Genomic DNA, 17,122 nt, shown 5'->3' on the forward strand with positions numbered 1-17,122 from the left:
CCGCCGCTGGCTCGGCGGTGGAACACCTGCCGTGCGAAAGGTACTCCCAATGCCACCGCCACCGCCTGTCTATATGTACACTTCCTGGCATGTGACAACATTCTACAGGCAACCCCAAATGCGGCCACATGGTAAGGTAGGTTCACGCAAATTCGAGCGACGTCACCAAACAATTCCTAGAAGGAAATATTTTTTCGCGGAAATCATGTGGCCATGCCATTTTATGATCTATATTAACGCCTAATACTTTGAATAAATCGTAGATGTTCGAGCACGAATGTTGCTGTTGTTGTCAGGCAATGGCACATAAATAAATGGCTAATTGAAGCAATCACTTACCCAACCCGTGAAATGCACTGGACGCCTTGTAGTTGGCACAGGTTTTGCTGGAGCTGCTACAGTAATGAAAAAAAAAGTGGGACGATAGGTTGGAATTATTTCACTTACTTGGACCAGTATAGCGTTTAGGCGTAAGCATCAAAGGCAATATATAGTTTCAGTGTAGCGTGAAACGCTTGAGTTAGCATTAGCGTGTGAACCAACGCTAACGCTCAGATAAAGTGTGCTGCACGGCGCAAACTAGACCTTTGGAATAGCGGAATTGAGCGAAATGCTAAATCTAAAACAGACATACATGGAAGAAACAAACAAAATAGGATAAGCCCTGACGTCATGTTTTTGAAGCCGGAAGTGCAACCATGTTGGTGTGCCATCTCCCTTTGTGCCTCTAATCAGCTCGTCGGAGCAGACAGGCGCGAGCTTTGAACTTGCTTATTTACGAGCCGCCGGAAGTGTGTGCGGCGAACGCTCATCAGAAGAAAGCCTACCAAACTTCTTTAACAGTTTTAGTGAAGCCGACGCGCTCCTGTGTTTTTCCGCGGCACGTTGAAGAAGACGATGGAGACCCGCGCCGTGATTCCTTAAGTGTGTCTGTAGCTGGGTGACATACTCGTAGAACCTAAACACAACTTTTAAGCTTGCACGCCACACTCCCAAATCAGCTTGTCTCGCAAACAGAATGTGCTGCGAAGACGACACTGACTGAAAAAAATTGCCGTAGCTCTTGCACTAGTGGCGCAAGGCTAAAGAAACAGCGGAGCTGATCGGCACATAGCTGGCCCTGTCCTTACGGGTTATCTTTTCCGGAATTTCTTGATTATTGATCGGTTATCGATTACCTATTGATTGGCAATCGATTGGCTATCGCAAGTTATTGGCCACATATTTGGGCTAGGCTAAGCACTGCCAAGTCATCCCCAGCATTTTCCGGAATTTATTGATTATTGATTGATTATCAATTAGCGATTGATTGGCTATCGATAGGCTATCGCAAGGTGAAGCAAGGTGCAGTTGAGCGCAGTGACGTCATCGCTAGCGTGGCGGCGCAGGAGCTAGGCGAAGCGAGGCGCCGCTATGGGCAGTGGCGCCATCGCTAGGCGAGTTTTGGCGAATGCTACGTGGCGAAACGAAAAGCTTAAACAGCTCCGTTATCAAAACGTGTCTCAGTTTTCAGAGGCCTAGAGCAGCACTGAGAGCTTCTGAAGCTCGGTTGCTATGGCAACCTTGACGTTTGAGGTACCATTCCCAGTGCTCCTTTGCGAAAAACAGCATGTGACTTCCGCCACACTTCCTCCAATACGTCCGTGCTGGCCAGGGCCTCTCCTACGCTTTCCTTCCTCCATGCAAACATACAAGGCACCATAAAGACGGCTGCTCGAATGGGCTTAAGGCGAACAACACCGCCAGGATGTTGAAGTCATCTTCATTCGTGCAGCGCCAACGCATCGTGTCGAAACCACCGGCCACACTTCTCTTCTTTTGCCATGGAAAACATCACTCGTGTTGGTTGACTTGTGGACGTATTGTTTGAAAAGGGCGAATGAATTCAAAAATAAACACAGGCTTTGGTGCCCTCTCGAGGCGGCTACAGCAAACATGCGCAAGCTCGATCGTTAAGCCCTACTGCGCCGCTAATTGACAACGTATCTCAAAAACAGCGGCCATTTGTCCCCAGGACGCCGTTGTCAAAGCATCGTTACACAAATACAAAGCAAATGCGAGCATTATAGCTGCAAACACTTGATCTGTACAGTGCTGGCCGATGGCACGATATATCCGAAGTGGGCGGTTCTCTACGGCGGGTGCCGCCACGTTGTTCTTCTATGTAAGGCTCCCCTTTGCGTGCATTGGTGTGGAACGCTAAATCCTGAAAATAGTGAGCGTCCGTAATAACCTCAGCACCGTTTACGTAAAGCGCATGTGCAGTGTCGAACAGGCATTGCTAACGCTAACTCTGCGTTTGCTGATATAGGTTATACTAAAACTGTCTAATAGGGAGTTTTAAAAGAGTGTTTGCAGCCAAACATAAACGCATTCATCATCATCATAATCATCAGCCTATTTATGTCTACTGCAGGACTTGGGGATCTCCCTGTGATTTCGCATTACCCCTGCCTTGCGCTAGCTGATTCCAACTTGCGCCTGTAAATTTTCTAACTTCATCACCCCACCTAGTTTCCTGCCGTCCTCGACTGTGCTTCCATTCTCTTGATATCCATTATGTAACTCTAATGTTGCACCGGTTATCCATCCTACGCATTACATGGCCTGCCCAACTTCATTTCTTCCGCTTAATGTCAACTAGAATATCGGCTATCACCGTTTGTTCTCTGATCCACACCGCTCTCTTCCTGTCTCTTAACGTTAGGCCTAAGATTTATTGTTGCATCGCTCTTTGTTAACCTCCAAGTTTCTGCCCCATACGTTAGTACCGCTAGAATGCAATTATTGTACACGTTTCTTTTCAACGACAGTGGTAAGCTCCCAGTCAGGATTTGGTAATGCCTTACGTATGCACTCCAACCCAATTTTATTCATATGTAAATGAGCCGGGTCTTCTGTTAGTAATTGACCGAGATAAACGTACTCGTACTCGTAAACGTAAAGAAACGCATTACGTACGTAAAATATTACGTTGTTCTGACAGAGCTTGCTCCGTACGCTATTTGGTTTATGTGTTCTATACGTAAACGGAGAGGGGGGGGGGGGGGGGTCATGTTAACGTGCGTTACTTGGCAACGTTTATGTAGTGTCGCGCTCAATATGAGCACCAACTCTAAGGCACGCGGCAAATCAGTCGCGCGTTCCAACTCATAGTCGGCCGCGATAGTACGCTCAGAAATTGCGTCGTAGAACATGGCAGCACTCACGGCTTCCGCTTCAGCGGGAATTCTCGTGATGGTTACTCTCTCGCTGTCATTGATCTCTAGAAACTGTTTACACAAGTTTCTGGTTCCTCTAAACTCACTTCAAACATTAGTTAAGAGCGCTTAGTGGGTCCTATTTCTGAAATCATACAGTGATTATTGCGTGCGTAGTCCTAACTGGACGCGTCGCCATTGAACGATGATAACTGACCAGTTGTCTTCGATCGAATAGGTTTGGCACGAGACACCAGACGCCGACCTGTCTTTTACCGTTTCCGTTAGATTTGCGTCCCCGTGCGTTAAACTAAAGGTCTTGAAGTGGTGCGCATCATAGCGTCCCGCAGCGGTGCTTGCGTTTATTATGCGTGAGGCGACAAACCTATTCTGAAATTATCATATAATCAAAGCAATGAAAGGTATGGTACATACTTTAGAACATGTGTCATTAACAGACAGACAGACAAAGAACTTTATTAATTTGTCATTAGGAAAATAAAAAATACGCCAAAATAGAGGAGCAATGAGTGGGAAACCAACTTCAGTGTTCGATAGCCCAATAGTTCTGCGCGGGAATCGTTTGAACAAACGTTTACAAACATTTACCTGTGGTTTCTGCCTTCGTCGTAGTCGCTATTGGTTCAATTGTAGTTTGAATCTTTTTTTCTGACGCCTGTTCCAGTAGCTCTGGATCTAATCCGCCCTGACAAATAAATGTGTTGCAGCATGAATCTTTCACCTTCGGACACCACGTGATTGCGCAGGATCCTCCGGGGTCTGGAAAAAAAAGAAAGAAGCGTACACCACCACTGATAAGGTGGATGTAGCTCTTCTACTGTAATGGCTGACCAAACCGCTGGTTCAGAACTAAGCCATAAATCAAAACCCACATCACACGGGAGGCTGCTTTAATAGATAGCACAGTTAAAGCAACATTAGGAAGCCACTTAGCGTGCCGGGGAAGGACAAAATAGCAAACACTGACGCTACATTTTAAAAAAGTGACATTTTTTGGGACACAAACCAACGCTTCGGTTTCACTGATAATCCACAAAATCTGCATTGAAATTCCTGATCAACACTTTTCCTAGATCAAGTGGGCAGACTAACATTGAGATAAAATTAATGTTTTGTCAATTTCATGTCTTCTGTATATTCAATGGGGCGGACTTACACATATGCTATGCACGCGCTCGCAGTGATTATTCAAGTTAGGACGCGCTGTGTACATTTGCAAGTTTGCTTTTGCATTGGAGAAATATTGTTGAATAGTCGATAGGCTCTAGGAGGCATTACAGAAACTACACGCTCCATGGCACGTGACAAACATTTACATCCTGACACGTCTCCCTTCATTGTGCTGGTTCCCATGAATGTATTCCATGTCACCCAGTTCACTATTCTGGTGGAATAAACCTTAAATCTGATGCTCGTATTCCATGTCGTCAGTTTGTTATGTTATGCAGATGTGCCTGTTTGCACGTAACATTCGTTTACCGATTTAGCCGTGTGCAATACAGAAATTTGTGAACACGAAGACGTGTGAAAGGTAACTAACGCTGCAGATTTGGGTGCATTTCACTTACCATTCAGTTATTAGTGTCGGCCAACGTGATACCTCCATTCGCAAGGTTCACTCAATCCTCTACAGGGTGTTTCACTTGACTTGAGCCAAATTTAAAAATTATGAAAATGCCATGTATCTAGACAGAACCAAGGTGATGTTGTTTGCCGTCGCTTGGAGACACTCAGATTATTTTCTGCGTGCAGCCTAATTTGATAATTATTCCTAAATAATTATACAACTTCTCAATTATTGTAATTAGATGAAAAGTTCCAATGAGAAAATTGTAGGGCAACATGAGAAACTCAAGGTATAGCTTTTATTGCTGAATACATGCTACATAAATGTGTTTTCGCAAGCGTGAAAGATGCCCACGAACACACGCGAAGTACCTAGCTCGAGCAGCCAGTTGCGCGGTAATTTTGCGTGTATTCGCGGGCTTCTTTCACGCTCGGAAAAACGCTTTTATGTAGCACGCACTGAGCAACTGAAAGCTGTATTAGGTGTTTTTCATGTTGCTCTACAATTTTCTCATTGCCACTTTTCACCTAATTATAGTAATTGACAAGTAGAATAATTAATTAGGATAATATATATATATATATATATATATATGTGTGTGTGTGTGTGTGTATAGGCGGAATTAACAAAGATATCTGAGTCCAGTTCTGTCCAGTTACCTAGCATTTGTATATCTTTAAAATTCGGCACAAAATAAGTAAAACTGTGTATATTTCTTAGCGCATACACGATGTGCACGAAAACATTTAAGGCCACGTTTGATGACCCGTGCTTATCGCGAAGGAATTAGGCCATTGTTATTTTTTATTGCAACATTTCTAGTAGCATTGAAATTTTGTGGTGAATGTTCAGTTTTGGTTACTCACCTTCAGGGTCATTTTCCCCGAACAATATGTAGGGGTTCATTGAAGCATCTTTAAGAGATGGGCACCATTCCACATATAATGAATTCGGGCACCCTGCCAACAGAAATCATGTGTCACCATTCTATATGAACGTTGTTCAGTAATGTGGGAAGTATGGAAAGTCGTCGACTAATCATACCGTGTGGGTGAAGCATCACTCTGAGCAGGCGAGGCGGAGTAAAAAAGTGGCTGTGGTTTAGCTCAGCTAACCCTGGATATGCAAATAGAACGCTTGGTTTAGCCTGGTTAAGTCTTTGTTTCACTTGGTTAGCCTTTGATTTCGCTGTTATTATTATACTTAGGTATACACTCATCGATGTAAGCCAGGTATAAATTATAAGCCGAGAAGTCCAAGCGTTTTGAGAGCCGAACGGCCAGCTCTTCCTCAGTCTCCGACGCTAGCTTTGCTCGTTTGGCATTCCGGACCCTCTCCAGTGAAGCAGTTAGCCGGGCAAAAGACGAGTGTCAGACGCCGCTTGCGACGTCGTTAGACGCCGGTAAGGTGCCGCGGAGTAGTCAGACCATAGAGAAAGAAACTCTGCCAGCTGCGCCGGTTGCTAGGCAACGGCTCAGCTCGCTGTGCAGCCACCGGCCACAGCGAAACTACAGTGCCTAGAATATAAAGTATATTCTAGGCACTGTAGCGAAACGGTGAGAACGCGGCGAGTGTAGCATTCGCTACAAAAACACGGAAACGCGACACTCGCTGTACTCGCACTGCACTAACCACAACCGTTGCGAGGGCAGTGAGTGTCGTGCTTCCTTGTGTCTCTACGCCTCGTCAAGTTCAGTGCCCGGCTTCACACACTCGGCATGGTGATTTGAACGTCCTATCAAATTGAAGGGCCAACCTATGAAGAAGCAACAAATGTGGTTCGCATTTACAGCGCTGCCTCGTGGACGCCTCTTGGATGCCTCGTCAATTCGCCTCCCCATCGCTATTCTCGTCGGTACATGCGCAAATCTGGCGTGCGAGCTGTGTGGCACTCAAGGAATGTGATTAAAACGCTTGAAATGAATTGTGTGTTATTCTACTATGCTTCACGCGGCAGACGGGCAACAACAAGCTATACCCACATTCTGGCGCCCGACGCCATAATTCGACACGTTGTATGCAGGGTAGTTTTTTTAATGCGATTAGCATTCTTTGCCTACTTCAGGCGCTTGGAGTCCGTCTGTCTAATTAAATGCTTTAGAGCCCATATTTTAATTTAAGACTCGGAGCTGGTGAGCTTTCAAGGCGTATCCACTTGGAATAACATTTCAGGATGACACCAAACTGAAGATAACCCGCCGTGGTTCTTCAGAGAATATGGTGTTGGGCTGATGAGCACGAGGTTGCCGGCCACGGCGGCCGCATTTCGACGGGGGCGAAATGCGAAAACACCCCTGTACTTAGATTTAGGTGCACGTTCAAGAACCCCAAGTGGTCCAAATTATTTGGGAGTCCCCCACTACGACGTCCCTCATAATCAGATCGCTGTTTTCGCACGTACAACCCCATGATTTAATTTTTTTTAAACTGGAGATATACGCCACCAAGATCACCGTAAAAATGCACTGCCTTTCCACTTTGTGAACAAGACAGTTTTTATATATTTAAGACAAAAGTAACTGCAACGCCCATATATTTAGTTCCACACTTTGGGAAAAAACATCTCGAAATTGGTGTCATTCTGGAAATTGATTTGAAATGGATACCTCTTGCAGGCTCACCGGTACAATTAATAAATTACAATACGTTCCATAAAGCAATTATTTGTAAAGTAATTAGCAAACTTTTGTTCATTAGTTGAATATGTGTTTCACTTTTCCGTGCTACTAATGTCCGCCTCTTCGAATTTTCAAGTAGAAGGAAATGAGTTATGCTATCTGCCACAGGTCATTTTTTAAAATTTCGTAAAGCTAAAAAAGTATCGCCCAGTATAAGGGTGTACCAGCTAACGCTACTCAAGGTGCTCAATTAATAAAAATATAAAGTAAGGCGCTGTAATATATGATTTTATCACTTACGATGATAGGTCGTCAGACTTCTGACGACGGAGCACTGTAGGTGTTATAATTGTATCGTGGACCGTGTATTTTTTATGCTTTTTTAAAATAGGCTAAAATTATCTGAGACACACGGTATATCTGTGCATCTCTGCTTAGAGAGTCCACCATAACAGAAGTAAATATATTGATAAGCTTTATACTGCATCAATCTACGTTAAAACCAATCAAAATGCATATAAATAAACTAGACTCGTTTGTTGGTCGGCTGCAACAACCACCGTTACCGTGGGTGGTCACACTGAAATTACTTTGGTCACATGCCAAATAAAAAAAGTCTCGGCCTCGCACGACTCTGCCTTGCAAGTGGGCCTGTGGCAACGTCGTCACAGTGGTAAAATTGAGGAATTTCGTAAAACCGCAGCTCTGGTACCAATTGCGGGCCCATATATATGCAAATTCATATCTCAACCGGAAGCAGGTTCACAATTACCAGTTCATGTTCACCGCGCTTTCTCTGGTAAAATACACAGGTCCAGGTAATGAAATACTGATAATCACTACAAAATAATCCTTGTTATCGATCTTCTGAGGTAATCGCAGAAAAAGCACAAATGCTACGTACACTCTAGATCCAGGTATGCTAGAAGGTCATGCAACAACCCGCTTCATTGCCAGAAAATATGGGACCTTATCAGATATATTTGTCACAAATGAAAGCGACATAAACAATTTTAGTTATACTAACACTAGCTAATCACCATCTTCCCATTTATCGGACAACTTTTTCCAAGACACTTTAGCCTATAGCGCGAATACGACACCTAATAAAGAACCGCTGCATAAATAAGGCGACGCTAGAATATTATTGTTAAGTTTCATGAAATACGAACTGCGAAGCACTGCTTTGAAGCCTAAATACTGAATAGGCGTATGAATTTTTTTAGGAAACCTTAAAGATGGCTACACACTGCTTCGTCCTGTAGTGGACATGGGGAGACCAAGGAAGGTTCGCACTGCCGAGGAAGAAGCGGCTTACCAAGAATCGCGGCGCGCTACTAAACGAGACTGCCAGCATCGACGCCGATGGGACCCAGCACGGTTGTCTCTTAGAAGAAGCCGCTGCTAAACGACGACGGCCAGCCGGAGACCCCGAGTACGCCCAGCGAAATAATGCTAGGGAACGGGAGAGAAAGCATCTGCTCCGAACGTCGGATAACTTAGCATCACTTCGTATAGCCCGGACCAGCAAGGAACCGATCAGCTGAGCTGTCTTTGGATTTGCGCCGCTAGTGATAACTACCCCGAATTTTGTTTTGAATATTTTCTTTCGAACTTGGAAGACATTTCAAATTTGTACGTTTATTCAGTTTCTGCTATGCCGGAAAAGGGGATTGGGCATCTGAATCCCCTTCACGGGCTCTTTGTTCGCGTCCTCACCATCACTCACCCAAGCCGACCGGCTCTTTTTCCTCCGACTTCGCATCGGTTGTGCCAAAACGGTACAACGAGTCGCTCGCCTATCTGGCACTGGCAGCTCTGGCTGCCTCAACTGTACCGCAGGCTCAGAGGAAACGCTGAGCCACATTCTCCTCGACTGCGTCGGCTACTCTCAAGCCCGCGATTCACTATAGTAGCCACCTACCGCAACCTGGGACTTCGCACGGACAGTGTTGACGCCTTCCTTTTTCCATGACGATACTCATCTGTAGCCAAGCAAGCTTTCACAGCTCTGCTCGAGTTTCTCGAGACTACAAACCTCTTTCACGTGGCCATAAGCCCCGTTTTGCTTGTGCTTATTCTGCTTCTTATGGCCTTACCGCTCTACTCATTTCCTCCTCCATTTCTCTCCCCACTCTTTCGTTCCCATCACCCGGCCCTCCCTGTGCAGTACCGTCGAGGCCACCTCCTAGCGAGAGACAGTTGCACTACTGCACTTTTATCTTCCTTTTCTGATACAGAAGTCACTTACTACTGCTACCATAACTATAGCTCTGCATAGCGTGATGAAGGAAATTAACTGTTATTGTTATTATTTGATTGCTATTATTATTATTATTATTATTATTATTATTATTATTATTATTATTATTATTATTATTGCTAAAATTTCACAGCAATGTTGGGCTGCTGCTGGTATATAAGTTGTGTACGCGTATCGGTGTGTGTTGGCTGCGTAGAGAAACACTGGAGTTAGCGCCTCTGCTTCATTCACTGCGAGAATTCTGTGTTTTTCCAGGAACTAGCAGAACTATCACGCATTGCAGAATAATGTACGTGTACAACATTTTACATAGCCTATAGATACAAATTAAAGAATAAATGGTGGGATTTTACGTGCCAAAACCACGATCTGATTATGAGGCATGCCGTAGTGGGGGACTCCGGAATAATTTGGACCACCTGGGGTTCTTTAACGTGCACCTAAATCTAAGTACACGGGTGTATTCGCATTTCGCCCCCATCGAAATGCGGCCAGCGTGGCCGGGATTCGATCCCGCGACCTCGTGCTCAGCAGCCCAACACCAAGCCTATATCTGCGAAAGGAGAACATTGCATATGCAATATTTGATTAGTTGAATACCAGCATTTCGTTCGCATGAATTTGTTACTATTATAGCGCATTCGGCTTGTGGATCACGGAATCACATTCTCTCCATATTACGGACACTCATCAACCTATGCGGTGTTCTTTTGTACTCAAAATTATATCTGAATGGCCTGAACGAGAAGAAGGGTCAGCGGGTGACCCGACATTATTAGCGGCTTCATTATCTTTTGACTTCATATTACCGAAAAAAAAGACATGTGATTCACACGCACTTGAACTGACTCCGAATCATAAAAGCTTTGGCTTACTGGGGCTTCTTCTCACTCCGACTAACACCCACATTGCTTTCGTACAGCTCGGAACTACTGATCATCTGACTCCAGCTCATCTCTACTCCACTTCTCTCTCTCTATCTCATCTCTATCTCTACTCAATAACTCACGAACGATTGACCTGGCGACAGGCAGACGTAATACTGGGCCAAAACTATGATCTAACCTAATCAACTATCTGGGTTTAAACTAACTGACAATGGATCGGAAGCAATTGGGCTCACCAGTCTAACGGGTGACTGTTGAGTCATGTTCTGTCGACTCATGAGTAATCTTGCCGAACTATGATTCTGGGATACTACTGCACAAGTATCTTGCAGTAGACGCGTACAGCCATCTGGTGCCACGAGTCCTGGGTAAACTTGTATTTGATCACAGAGAGATTCTTTATTGTTTCCTTTGTGATAATATTCTAGCAGTTTTTCTTTTCGACTATACTAATCGGTAATGTGCAAATACTAGCAGCACGTTGGTAAATATTTCCAGGTAAACAGTTCTACAAGGCACTATGTTCTGCCTGCAACAGCGAAGAAAATGAATGTGAGCTTACGTTCGCTAGAAGAGCACTTCCACGTGAACACAGTGAACATTATGCCCAGGAATGCATTCATGGCTGTGTTTTCTCAGACGAATTCTCCTAAGTTTAAGGAAATGTACATAGTTTGTCTCATTGAATAAAGCAGGCACACAAGCAAAATTATGGAATTTTTTTCACTTAAACGCAGCAGTTCATTCGTACAAATCTAAGAATATGTAACACTTATTAAAACGAGCAAAGCATTGCCATAGAATTCATATTGACTACCAAAAAACGGGCGACACACATTCCCGCGGACGCAGGGTGACAACTTAAGGAGAAACAAAGGATTGACCGGGCAACAGGCAGACGTATATACTGGGCGAAAACTATGATCTAACCTAATGAAATATCTGGGTTTAAATTGCTGAAGCTGAACAGCGTGTTATCACCTATGCCTAAATCGGGGGTTCTACATCAATGTCGAGCACCTGGGGTTCTTCCTAGTGCACCTAAGTACGCGAACATGTTTGAAGTTTAACCCCAGCACAAGGCGGGAACTAAACCCGGATCGTGGCCGGGAATTGAACACACGATCTCGTCTTCCGAACCAGAATCCCACTGCGACTGATCAACCCCGACTGCTATACTGGGTGTCATAACTTCTCAACTATCATGCAACAAGAATTAAAATTACGCAAATGCCATGTAGCTGGACACAAACAAGGTAATTTTTTGCCATCGCTTGGAGATAATCAGATTATTCCATCGGAGCGGTTATACGCTAGGTTTTGGCGGTTTGTGTGCGTAGGAAAAAAACATGGTGGCCACCCCAGCGCTTAAAGGGCAACTCCGGTGATTTTTTTACCATGTCGATCTAATAAAATATTTAGGTTCCCGAGACCCTCCTGTGACTCACCTGATAGGAGAATTGTTCCCCAAATTCGAAAATAATTTTAAATAACCAAAAAAGCTCAAAAACGAAACCGGAACCTGAGCAAGCAGCCGAGCGAACCTCTGCGTGTGACGTCACGAATGTATCACCGGCGGGGAAGGCGCGCAATGCATGCCGCTCTCGCCCGCGGGGTGAACGAAACCGGCGAAGAGCAGACGCTCAGCTTATTCGAGACCGCGCCGGACCTTCGGGTGACATTGCATGTAAGCTGCACCACCTATTCGTATCTGTCAAACAGTGACAGTTATGATTCAGAAGAATTCAATAGCCACGAATCGCCGTTCTCCACCACTAGAGCCAGCACCCATGCGCAACATATCGCGCTGCGACATGAAGATCAAGGGTAGCCCTAACCACTGATATACGTGCTGCTTCGTATTTTAGGTGTTTTACCCCTGTCATGGAACCGCTTCGCATGCTCACTGTAAGATGTGGAGCACGACTTTCCGCATTTGTATCCCACAAGAACGCCGCTAACAGTCGAAAGCACCGACCGGTGCATTCGTTTACATCGGCAGGTACAGCGACCACTCGTACGTCGTTCGCTTGAGATAGCCGCTCATCGGTGACATCAGTTAATGTCAGAACATATCAAAACACTTAGATTTTGTGCATGTAGGCACCGTTACATCACTCTGGGTCGAGCTGATACGTGCGACCACACACCTTCGAAAACAGCGAGCGGGAGACCGTAGTAAGGAAGCGTTGTGCAGCCTGGTTATCGTTCTTCGATCGTATTCTCTTCATGCACACAATTAGTGTTCCGTAAAGTAGACATAGATTGGGACATTGCGCGTATGATCGTTCATTTAGAGAATGTAGTTTTCTCGCGGAAACGCCGATGTTATGAAGTATGACATCGTTCGCAGCTGAACGAGACGGTTGTTTACGCATGCTGTATCGAAGGGGCCTACGCTTGCTGCCCATTTGGGATACGGCGCAAACACTGCACCTCGTAAGCTAAATAATGAGTCAGCATAACAATAGGTAATAATACACCCATGGATTTGCGTAGTCACATTTCATTTAGGGAGGCGCCGGCGAGTGCGACTGGCCGCATTCGAGAACGGCAACGTATACGGATGTTGATTGCGCGACGTGTTGTCGCTTTAGCTTTTTGCGTGCGCACTGTATGAAATGAGGAATGGTTTATTTCAAATCCGTATGGTCAAAACTGAACTACAGAAGCAGGTTTCCTTATCCTAATAGCTTAATTAGCTTCATATCAGTGGGTCTGGTCCGCCAGCAGCAGACGCACGAACTCGGCCACTGTTATAGGCTTAACCTCGGCTGAACGCGATCGGCATCGGCTCAAACTGTGTTTGTGGAAGGTGAGGGCTGAAGTTAGTGCAGCGAACAACGCAACACCGCTTGCCACCCCGCATCACTTGCCCGTCCACAGGGAATGCAACTTCTCGCGACAGCAACATCTCACGCCAAGCGCTCGCTCACGATCGTCGACTCCTGCACGCTCTCGTCGCTGTCGTCTGCATGATCTCGGCATGCTCTGCGAGGACCATTCCTGACGTCATACACAATGTGGCCTTTAACTGAGGAGGGGGTAAGGTATGGTGCTCGAGGCAATAGATTAAATTCATTTGTAAAAAAAAAAAACTTTGCAACTCTCAAGCCTGCTTTTTTTAGGACATGACGGAGGTATTCAGAGGAACAGACCCAGCGAATTTCATCGACATCCGTTGACATCGAAAAATCGCTGGAGTTGCCCTTTAAGGCAGGTCGATACCGGGATAAAAACGGTGATATAAGCGTATCGCCGGGTATGCCCCAGCTGCGTTTAATCTTGACGAGTGTCAAAACGTATTGTGATAAGAAAACATCGTAAGAACAGAAGTAAAACCGCAATGGACACTCTGTAGTGCGCATTGAGGTTTGCACCTGCGCTACAGGCAAACCACGTAACCTTATCTCAGTTCTCTTCTACCCGTGCAATGGGTAGGCTGCATGCTGTGAGGACTGCCTTTCCCAACGGTGAGGAACACCGTCATGGACAGAAGCGGGAAATGCGGGCGGCGGCGGCGGGTGCGGGCGGCACGTAAAGTCGCGTACACACTAGTGGAAAACGCGCGCAGTGCCCTACCGGCGGCAAAACGCAGCTGCGGCAGGGCGGCCACACCAACCGGCGGCGCGCTGCTGCGGCATTCACGTGACAGCATAGACTCCTCCCCTTCTCGATCTATCCGTCAGCTTCGTCCGGTAGCTGACGAGTGCTGACAATAGTGCGAAACGAGTTTCCGGCTGACACCGGTTGCGTGTACGAAACGAGTGGTCGGGCGGGTCCGCATGAAACAAGTTTCCCGCGCGCATATCGCGGAAGCGGACGCTCTCATTGGTCTTCTTCATCCGCGGTATGCGGCAAACCGCGAAAAATTGGTCCAGGAGCGATCCCTCCCGCTGCAAGAAAAACCTGTTTCGCGGCTGGCTACCTGCAGACGAGGCACCCCGACCCTCGCGTCGTCGGCGGCGACCCCCCAAAGCTGCTTCCGCGCAGGGGCTTGAGCCGACAGGATCGAGCTCTGCTCCTGCGTTTCCGCATCGGCTGCTGCCGGACGGCGGAGCGCAAACACCGACTCTCGGGAAGCGGCTCACCACTCTGTGACAGGTGCGCTGACGTCGAGAACCTCGACCTTGTTCTCCTGAGGTGCCCCGCGCATGCAGCTGAACGCGGCGCACTTGTCACCGCCTACCGTAGCCTCGGACTGCCGTCCGACAGCACTCGGGCACTCCTGTTCCCGGCGACTCCTACATCCATCGCCAGGCGCGCCTTCTCGGCGCTACTAGATTACTTGGAAGGAACAAACCTTTCCTCGCGGCTGTAAGTCGTGTCGCCACCTTCCCTCCTTACCGCTGGCCTTTTTTTTGGGGGGGGGACTCTTTCTCCTCTCTCTCACTTTCTTTCCACCTTCCCCCCACCCATGCAGCGCTGTTGAGGTGCCCTCACACGAGAGGCAGTTATGGCGCTGCACTTTTCTCTTCTATTCCTTTTTCAAAATCAAATCACTCACACACACACGGCGGCTTGCGCGGCGCGCGTCTTGCCGACAACAGCGCGTCGCGCGCGTTTTGCCGCTAGTGTGTACGCGCCTTAATACGCGTGCTGCAAACGCAAAGCATATGCACCTTTGGTTGGATCACCACTACCTTCTCCCCTCCCGTCGTAATTGTGGGTGATTTCAACATAGACCTGTCTCGTACAGATGAAAAGTGTTTGGTGGCGTGTCGCATGGAAAGGTTAAGCATTTAATGTTACACAAACATCAGTGTGCCCACGAGGCGCTGGTCAACCACCTTCACAGAGTGGAATTACGCTGCACTTTTTTGCATTTCACCTAATTACATAACTAGTGTTAATTAATTATTCAACCGCTGAAATATTATATTTAACAAAAAGCGTCAATCAGAAAACTGTACAGCAACGTGAAAAAAAAAAAAAAACTCCCGATACAGCTTTCTGTTGCTCTATACGTGCTACATAAAAGTGTTTTTCCAAGCGTGAAACAAGCCCGCCATAGAGGCAAGATTACCGTGCGATTGGTCGCTCGAGGCTTTTGGTTTCTCACTGCTCTATCGTCCTATATATTTAGAGTGCGCCTCGCCATGGGCAAGGACACATTTTATTTAGATTGCATTGACTACTTCATCGGCCCACATTTGTTTAACCGCACACATGAACGGCTTTAGAATGCACTGCCATCGGGATCATTCACATTTCTGAAATGCGCATACCCATAGGCATAGCCCACATTTTATAAGTGGGCCGCTCACTCTTCAGTCGCGATACTCTTCATTCATGGCAGCTAGAGGCACTGGTCTACTGAAAGTCCAAGAGTTACGCAGTAATAACTAGCCGGAACCAACGCTTTATTCACGTATGTTTTGGCATGCATATCGTTGTGATGGACGATCGTTGCTGAACCCGTGATTGCGTTGTTCCTTTCGCTCCACGTTGCAGATGAAATATTTTTTTTAAATGCGACATTATGAATTAATCTTGTCACCGTAAAGTAAAGAAGGATGTTATACGCGCAGATAAAAGTTGTCACAGGTTCTTAGGAATACGTTCATTCCTGTCTATGCTGCAAAAGCTGATTTCGAATATTTGCTGTCACTCGGTAAGCGAAGTTTAACGCTACTTATGGTAGCTATTGTCGGAAAATTTCGCACGGCAGCCTAGTACGATGACGATTAGGAGAAAGCCCAGGCCCGCTTAGGTTAACTGCATCAGAATTTTTACGTACGTCAGCGCCGGAATTACAGGGTCGTTGGTTAGATGTTTACATTTAAGGCAGGCTTACTGTATAGCACATACGTGATTCCGAAAGGGCAGTCTGTGCTTGTCCGGCTTCTCGCTTTCAAATTATATGATCGCACGGGGGACTCTTCGAATCAGAAACGCTGGAAGAAAGATTACATCATTGTTTTTTGGTGTACGTATTTGCATTTAAAAATATGGCGCCTGTTCAGGAAGGCGGCCTGATGCCAATACAGCGATATATACTTCAGAAACACTTGAGACCAATTAAGACCAGTGCTATTTTTATTACAGGAACGCGCATTAGTGCTGTGCTAATATGGACACTTCCTACCGCAACAAACGCGCTGGTTCACAGCTTCCGCTAAAATAGTGCCGCAACCGCACAATTCTTGCTGTAAACATGCCGTAAAGGTAACAATAGCGAGTGACCCGCCGTGGTTGCTCAGTGGCTATGGTGTTGGGCTGCTGAGCACGAGGTCGCGGGATCGAATCCCGGCCTCGGCGGCCGCATTTCGATGGGGGCGAAATGCGAAAACACCCGTGTACTTAGATTTAGGTGCACGTTAAAGAACCCCAGGTGGTCAAAATTTCCGGAGTCCCCCACTACGGCGTGCCTCATAATCAGAACTGGTTTTGGCACGTAAAATCCCATAATCTCTAACAATAGCGAGTGAAGTGAGCTGATCAAGTAGGCTCCGGCTACGGGAAGGCTTGAAGGGCCAAGCCCCCTTCCACCCGAACGTTCCTAGAGGGGCTGAGCTTCCCCACTTTGTTTTGGCCTCCCCCCCCCCCCCCCTTTCACCTTACCT

At 46.4% G+C, this 17,122-nt stretch overlaps 1 long non-coding RNA gene across 1 annotated transcript; it reads right to left on the reverse strand.

Annotated features, from left to right (window-relative positions):
* Positions 1-337: 337 nt before the first annotated feature.
* On the reverse strand, positions 338-16,454 carry LOC125944539 (uncharacterized). The gene is made up of 5 exons (XR_007466263.1): positions 16,368-16,454; positions 11,119-11,205; positions 5,655-5,747; positions 3,810-3,980; positions 338-395 (listed from the first exon to the last, which is right to left on the reverse strand). It is a non-coding gene; the product is annotated as an uncharacterized LOC125944539 (long non-coding RNA).
* Between the last annotated feature and the right edge of the window lie 668 nt (positions 16,455-17,122).

The sequence above is a fragment of the Dermacentor silvarum genome, chromosome 3 (genome assembly GCF_013339745.2).
Source record: "Dermacentor silvarum isolate Dsil-2018 chromosome 3, BIME_Dsil_1.4, whole genome shotgun sequence".
Classification (NCBI taxonomy): domain Eukaryota; kingdom Metazoa; phylum Arthropoda; class Arachnida; order Ixodida; family Ixodidae; genus Dermacentor; species Dermacentor silvarum.